Source organism: Tenrec ecaudatus, chromosome 8 (assembly GCF_050624435.1).
Source record: "Tenrec ecaudatus isolate mTenEca1 chromosome 8, mTenEca1.hap1, whole genome shotgun sequence".
Lineage (NCBI taxonomy): Eukaryota > Metazoa > Chordata > Mammalia > Afrosoricida > Tenrecidae > Tenrec > Tenrec ecaudatus.
Genome location: NC_134537.1, coordinates 38875849 through 38884497, shown reverse-complemented (window position 1 = coordinate 38884497; position 8649 = coordinate 38875849).

Here is an 8649-nt window from a genome sequence, read left to right as displayed (position 1 = left end):
TCGACAAATCTATAGTAGTGTCAGTAACTAAGATTAAAAAATTACCTAGGAAACCAGCAGGGGAGGTTGGGGGAAAGGGTGGGGGAGGAGCTAACACCAATACCTACAAGAAAGAAGACAACACAGTGACAGCCTTGGTTGACAAATGGCTCCAAGCTCAGACTTCCCACTGTGTGAACAGCAAACATGGGGAATCTGCTCGGTGTTTGGGATCTGCTCCAAAGGAGAACTGACACTCTGACTTTGGAAAACCTGTGTGGGCCGAGGACACAGAGGCTGATGCTTCCATCTAAGCGCTGCGTTGGCTCAGACAGCACGCAGGCTTGTGCTTTAGGCCCTTCATTGTAGTGCTTTTTCCCCCCATATTATTTTTGGAAAATATTGGCATTTTATTTTATTTACTGATGTTGAATGTAATGTACTTATTATGTTTGGATGCTTTAGGGGGTGTTTCCACAACCTAGGGCTGTTAAAGTCCTGGGAAAAATGAATTTATAAGAATGATTTTGAAGGGGAGCTGATATCAAAGAGTTCTAGAAGAAAGAAAATGTTTCTAAACTGATGGTGGTAGCAATTGTAAAATTATGCTTGGCCTAACTTAATTATGGATTATTATTTTTTTAAATCTTTTTATTGGGGCTCATAAGGCTCTTATCACAATCTGTACATACATCAATTGAGCAAAGCACCCTTATACATTTGTTGCACTCGTCATTCTCATAATTCACCTTCCACTTGGGTTCCTGGAATCAGCTTGTTTCCCTTTTTTCCCCCCATCCCCCTCCCTCCCCAATCTCACCCCTGGTCCCTTGATAGTTTAAAAATAATTATTATATCTTATCTTACACTCCCCGGCGTCTCCCCTCACCCGCCTCCCCATTGCCCATCTCCCAGAGAGGAGGTTACACATAGATCTCCGAGATCGGTTCTCCCTTTCTACACGCCCTTCCTTCCTGGTGTCGCCACTCCCACCGCTGGTGTTGAGGGGTTCGTCTGTCCTAGATTCCCTGTGCCTCCAGATCCCCACTGCACCGCTGTACATCCTCTGGTATAACCAGGTCCGCAAGGCAAGGTAGAATTGGGGTCATGATGTTTGGGAGGGGAGGAAGCGTTCAGGAACTAGAGGAAGGTTTTGAGTTTCATTGTTGCTACACTGAACCCTGAGTGGCCCATCTCCTCCTCACTACCCCTCTGGAAGGGGTGTCCAGCTGTCTACAGGTGGGCATTGGGTCCCCATCATGCACACCCCCTCTTTCACGGTGATGTGATTCTCACCACCACCCCACCTTTGTTGTTGGAGACCTGGTCTCCTTTGTCCTTCACGGTCACCTATGTTGGTGTGCTGCTTCCGTGTGGGCTCGGTTGCTTCTGGGCTAGATGGCCGCTTGTTTGCTTTCAAGCCTTTAAGTCCCCAGACGCTATATCTCTCAGTAGCCGGGCACCATCAGCCTTCTTCACCACACTTGCTTATGCACACTTTCGTCTTCAGCGATTATGTGAGGAAGGTGATCACACAATGATTGTTTTTGTTCCTTTGTATCTGCTACATGGTCCATTCAACACCTTGTATTCGCTTAGGCCGTGTGCTTCTTCTCTGTGGGCTTTGTTGCTTCTGAGCTAGATGGCCGCTTATTTGCCTTCAAGCCTTTAAGACCCCAGATGCTATATCTTTTTGATAGCCGGGCACCATCAGCTTTCTTCACCACATTTGCTTACACACACGTCTGTCTTTAGTGATCATGTCGGGAAGATGGGTATCCTGCAATGGCTGTTTAGCAGGGCGAGGTGCTATTGTATTGGGGGAAATTATGGATTATTATAATATCTGTATGAGCTCCCAATAAAATGATTAAAAAAGAAAGTAATTTAGGGGTCTTAGGACCAATTATTGGGCTTCCCATGATTTTTTATGGGAAAAGATGTTCAGTTCTCGAACTTTCCAGTGCTCAAACACAACTTTGGAGCAAATTGAGTTCAACAACTGAAGTATCCCTGTATTCTAAAATTGATTGCCCAACTCATCTTAATATGGTTGAATTATTGAATTGCATTATATGTGGATTATATGGCATTAAAAGAAGAAGAAAGTTATGGAGATTGTTTCGGGGGAGAACTCTACACGGTGATTTTGTGGATTTTCTTGCAGGACACAGGGCAATCTCAGAGGCTTATTATGAAGAAGTTTTTTGTTTTTTTTTAAAGTGTAAGTTGCATTGGTAAGAAAAAGGCCCAGAAAGTTGAGTCTGAGGATTGTTTTTCTAACACAGCGATGAACCTGCTCAGGCATCTGGGGCAGCGGGGCTGTTCCAAGAGATGCTGTTGGGAAACCTACCCCCTCCGCCCGCAGCCCTCCTCTTGCCCCTTTGAGGCTTCGTTTTGTTCCCCAAACGCAAAGCACATTTCCAAGGAACACAATTTGGGTCCCTTGTGGATGCCCAAATTGCTCTTTTCACCACGTTTTCATTGAAAAGCACAAAATTCTTTGGAGAAGGCTTAGAAGAGTGGAAAATTCACTTTTACAAATAGATCTAGATAGGGGACATGTTGAAAAGCAAGAACTTCACATTTTTAAGTTATTGTCTCGTACGGGTTTCTAAGGTTTCCTAGTGACAGTTGTGTATTTGTTCTCATACAAGCTGGAGAAGGGGCATCAGGAAGCTGTAGTGTCTGCTCAACTTTTCTTTTCTTTCCAAAACCATCTCACTGGAAGCAAATGCAGCTCTCGTGTCGTTCCACAGTTCCATCACGTACAGCAGCTTTGTGCAGGCGCCCCCCCCACCAGCCAGTCTCAAACACACCCTTTCTTCCTGAACCCCTTGACAGCAGCTCCCCGTCTGTAAAACCTAAAACTGCTTTTTAAAATATTCTCTTTTTAAAAAACGATTACACATATATTTTAAAAATAGAACCTTGGTATTTAGTGGAGCCACATGAACTTTGTTTTAATTACTGACGTTATTGTCTTTTTGTTATGACATTTAGAAATCATTGCCTATATGGGCCGATGGAGAATGTTACTCAGTGTTATGTAAGCAGAGTTGACATGCCGGAAGCTTCCTTTTGTAAAATGACATGGGAATCCAGGAAAGGCTCAGGTTGGATTTGTGAGAGATAGACTGTAGTGTGATTCCACCCCTCTTTTTGTTCCCCCTTTCCTTTCTATTAAAGTTGGTTGAATCATTCCTTTGCTTCAAAGATCTGTTGGGATGGAAGAATGGTTTCCCTGTGAAAGGATTTCATCAAAGAGGCAAGCATCACTCTGCTGTGACAACTGGGGCTTTGTTGCGGGAGCTTGGCTTCTCCTTTTGAGGACAAAGCCCAGAGAGCGCATTCAGTGTTCGTCAATCTAACCTAGATGTACAACTTGCTGGGAACAACTTTTCAAGGCTCTCCTTCTGGCTACAGTTATGCTGTGCATGGGGTGCGGGGTGGGGGCTGGTGAAAACACACAGAACAAAACATTCGCCGATTCAACAACTTCTGCATATAACAGCTCTTGGAATGCTTCACTGATTTGCACATCATCCTTCTAATTTCTGCATTGTTCTAATTTTAGTGTATGTCCTCTGCTGAAGCAAGCACACACACGGATGTTATTTTTAAAACATGTTTATCAAATTCAAGATTGTATGGCAATTAAACCCGAGGAAAATGCTTGGATTTGGTGCAATTAATTACAGGGGAAAGTGGGTATCTGTCTCCAGTTGTCTCCCCCCAAACACCCCCACCCTCTTTCTGATTCGTTTCCTGCTTAAAATAGGCCTTGGCATCTCCTCACAGATGGGATGTGGTCAGTGCGGCCCTTCCCTCCTCTTCAGGACTCTGTGTCTGTCACCATGGACCTTTCCCCACTGGGGGGCGGGGGGAGACTTCCCTGACTGTGTGTCTCCTTCCCAAAGGGAGGAAGGACAATAGGGGCATCTTTCACCTGACCAAGTCTGAGCTCCCTCCCCCAGGTGAGTACTTGCCTGTGAGTCAAGTCTCTCTAGCCTTTCTTACTTCTCAGGTTAGAGCAGGCCAGCAGCCGGAGGAAACTGGTAAAGACTTGGAATACTTCTTAGGGGGCTGGTGTTAGATGTGCCTCTCAGTTAGGGGAAGCACATTCTCCCCACTCCTTCCTCACAGAAACAGAGATGAAGGCCTGCTCCACCCAATCTCACCGAGAATAGTGGGATCTTGGATACACAACACGCTGCCACTCCCCAAAAACCCTGGTCCCGCACCCTGATAGCACAAGCATTAATCACCTGTGTTTATCAAGCACCTGTTATGTGCCAGATGCTGGACTAATTGCATTCTGTGTACTTATTGTCTAATTTAATACTCATAATACCCTGAGTAAAAAACCAAACCAACTGTCATCCAGTTAATGCCAATTCATAACAACCCTGTAAAACAGAATGGACTTGATCCATAGAATGTCCGAAGCTCTCAAAAGCAACAAAGCCCACATGGAAGAAGCACACCAGCCTGTGTGACCATGAGCTGTCGAAGGGATCAGGTATCAAGCATCAAAGAACAAAAAATCATATCCTTAAATGTGGACGAGGACAGAGTAGAGACTCAAAGCCCATCGGTAGGTAACTGGACACCCCCTTACTGAAGGGTTGTAGGGAGGAGATGAGCCAGTCAGGGTGCAGGTTAGCAACGATGAAACATATAACTTTCCTCTAGTTCTTAAATGCTTCCTCCGCGCCCCACTATCAGGATCCCAATTCTACCTTACAAATCTGGCTAGACCAGAGGATGTACACTGGTACAGATAGCAACTGGAAACACAGGGAATCCAGGACAGATGACCCCTTCAGGACCAGTGGTGAGAGTGGCAATACCTGGAGGGTGGAAGGAATGTGGGGTGGAAAGGGGGAACCGATTACAAGAATCTACGTATGGCCTCCTCCCTGGGAGATGGACAGCAGAGAAGGGTGTGTGTGGGGGGGGGAGACGTTGGACAGTATAACATAACAAAATAATAACAATTTATGAATTATGCAGGGTTCATGAGGGAGGGGGAGTGGGGAAGGAGGGAAAAATGAGGAGCCAATATTAAGGGCTCAAGTAGAAGGCAAAGGTTTTGAGAATGACGATGGCAACAAATGTACATATGTGCTTAACACAATGGATGTTGGTATGGATTGTGATAAGAATTGTACGAGCACCCAGTAAAATGATTAAAACAAGAAAAGAATTTCTGAGGCTATCAATCCTTATGAGAACAGAAACCTCATGTTTCTCCCATGAACTGGCCGGTGTGTTTGAACAGCCTTTCTGTTAACCGCCCAGTGGTAGTCACTGCTACATCAGGGCTCCTTCCACGAGGTGGGTAATGATGTTACACCCACTTTAGAGTGCCAAAAGTGAACCTTTTTTAGGTTCACAATTCTGACCCAAATATGGCTCCCAAGTGTGCCCCTCCTCCTAAGATCTAGGGTGGAGGCAATCGTTGCTTTACCACAAGAAAATCTAGCACGTGAAGAGATTCAGGGCTGTTGACCTGTTCCTTCTAATCCCCAAAATGAGTTCCATGCCTCGGCAGGTCGGCTTTGGTATCCTGTAAGCAACCTTAATTCCAAGCTGTTGGAAACCTGGCCCTTGCTGTTCAGGATTGTCTGGAGAACTACTTCATTCCCCTGTCCATGTTTTGTGCTGGGGTGGCTTGCATGTTGCTGGGATGCTGGAAGCTATGCCTCTGGTGTTCAAATACCAACAAGCTTCAGCAGAGCTTTCAGACCAAGAACAGGCTGTCCACTTCTTAGGACACTGAAAATCCTTCTGAAGAGCAGGAGAACACTGTCTGATCTAGTGCTGGAAGATGACAGCCCAACGTTGAAAGCACTCGAAATACCACAGGGGAAAAGCTGCCTCCTCACAGCAGACTCAACTTTAATAAAATGAATGGAGCTTTGCTCAAGAAGAGCAAGAAGAGACGAAACAGCTGCAGACATCCCTTGATAAGTGGAAGGTGAAATGTGTGAAGTGTGGATCTGGGAAAATTGGAAGGCATCAAAAATGCAATGAAATGCAGAAAGATTGATATCCTGGGTATTAATGAGCTGAAATGGAGTAGTGTTGGTCATTGTGAATCAGATAATCACGTGATTTACTAAGCCAGAAACGACAAATTCAAGAGGAACAGTGTCACATGCATCACGAAAAAGAACCTTTCAAAGTTTTGCTGAAAGTACAATGCTGCATGTAATAGGATACTACTTACATACCTGTGGTAGTTCCATTATGGATGAAGGGGTGGAGTCTAGCCTGTCAATCAGGTCTCAGCCAATGATGCCTCTGTGTGGGCGTGACCTTCTCACGAGGATTCTGGGAACTTTCTCTCTCTTGACTCTGCATTCAGAGGAGCCCAGCCACTCTCTCTCTCTCCCTCTACTTCACACTCCTATTGACAAGCCACATGGAACCATGCTGATGGCAGCCATAGCCCTGGAGGTGCTCCCACCGCCACTGGATCCACAAGACTTTTCACCCACTGGCCTGTGATCTGATCTTCCTGCATTTGGCATCCTTGCACGTGCTGTGTGAGTCTAAAGAAGAATTTATGGACTAGTTTTGGACATATGGGCTAATATTAGAATTATGGACTTCATCTAGATTGGAATGTTTTCTCAATATACAATTGTGCTTCGATCTAAAGCTCTTTCTTATACACATTATGATTGTCTCTGGATTTGTTTCTCTAGTCAAGCCAGACTACCACAAGACATAAAAGAAAGACCAGGTAGTACAACTATTATCCACATTTACGCAGTAACCACTAAAGTTGGCGATGAAGAATTAAAGAATCAGACATGCAATTATTGGTGACTGGAATTCAAAAGTTGGAGACAAAGGAAGGAGCCAGTGTTGGAAATTATGGTCTTGATTATAGAAGCAAAGCTGGCGGGCAAATGATAGAATTTTGCAATACCATTAACTTTTTCATGGCAAAGACCTTCTTTCAACAATATAAATGGTGAATATAGAAGTGGACCTTGCTGGATTACTACACAGTGATCAAATTGACTACATCTGTGGGAAGAGATGATTGGGAACCTCAATATCATCAGCCAAAACAAGGCCAGAAACAATCTGTGGAAGAGGCCATCAATTAATTGCTCATATACAAGTTCAGGTTGAAGTTGAAGAAAATAAAAACAAATCCATGAAAACCAAAATATGTTGAATATGTTCAACCTGAATTTAGAGACCCTTTCAAGAGCCTATTTGATGACTGAAGTCTAATTTAAAAGATCATATGACTTGGAGGATGGCAGGAGGAGCATCATGTATAAAGAAAGCAAAAAGTCATTAAAAGGACAGTACACCTCATGGTATGGATGGACCTCGAAACCATTAGGCTGAGTGAAGTTAGTCACTCACAAAAGGACAGTTAATCTGTCAGTCCACTGGAGTAAGGATAAACACCAAGATGAAGGCAGGCTTCTGCTCTCAGGTCTTCTAATCCAGTCTCCTAGTGCCCATGAACCATATATCACCCCCTTTACATATACATCTTAAAAACCACTTCAAGGAAGGAGGCCGCACCTCAACTGGGGTCAGTTTGTCAAGACGGAGAGAGAGGGAAACTACTCAGTGGCTGTCATACAACATGGTGCTAAATTCACTCCAAATCAACAGACATTCCTCCAGGAGAGAGAGAAAGGACTTCACTGGAAATCCAAGTCAAGATTGGGGGAGGGAGGCAGGGATGTCTCGGGGATGGTGATTGCATTTCTATTGGTAGGTACACTGGGAAGAGTAACCTCCCATCAGGAAAAAACAAAAACAAACAAAACTCTTAACAATACAGCGATGCCGCAGTTGTCAAATGGCTCCACATTGGAACGTCCCACTTCTCAAAGAGCAAAGCTTGAAGGAAAAAAAGCTCTGTGTTCACAACATTGCTCGGTAGTCTAACTGGAAATCCAACTTGAGAAAGCCTGTCCAGGCTGAGAGCGAGGTACCCTGAGTCACGGTGGGGTGCTTGAGTCGAAGGACTGCTCTTGCTCAGACAACACACACTGCTTGTGTTGGTGCGTTCAAACATTTATCCTTGGTGGGACAAGAGGACAGTAAAAGGAAAGAACTTGGAGGCAAAGGGCATTTATAGAGGTCTAAATACAGGCATGCACATATGTAAATAGATTTATATATAATAGAGAAATAGATCTAGGTACATATATTTACATGTTAAGTATTAAAGTAGCAGACATTGGCCTCTACTCAAGTACCCCCTCAATGCAAGAACACTTTGTTCTCATAACCCGGCACTCTGTGATGCTCACCTTCCCTGACACAATCGATGAAGACAAAATGGGTGCATAAGCAAATGTGGTGAAGAAAGCTCATGATGCTCAGCTATCAAAATATATAGCATCTGGGGTCTTAAAGGATTGAAGATAAATAAGCGGTCATCTAGCTGAGAAGCAACAAAGGCCACATGGAGGAACACACCAGCCTGTGTGATCATGAGGAGTCGATGGGATCAGGCATCAAAGATCCGAAACAAAAATCATATTGGCGTGAATGAGGGGAAGGGAAGAGTGAAAACCCAAAGCTCATCTGTAGCCAATTGGACATCCCCTTACAGAAGACTCACAGTCAGGGTGCAGTATAGCACCAATGAAACATACAACTGTCCTCTAGCTCTTTAAT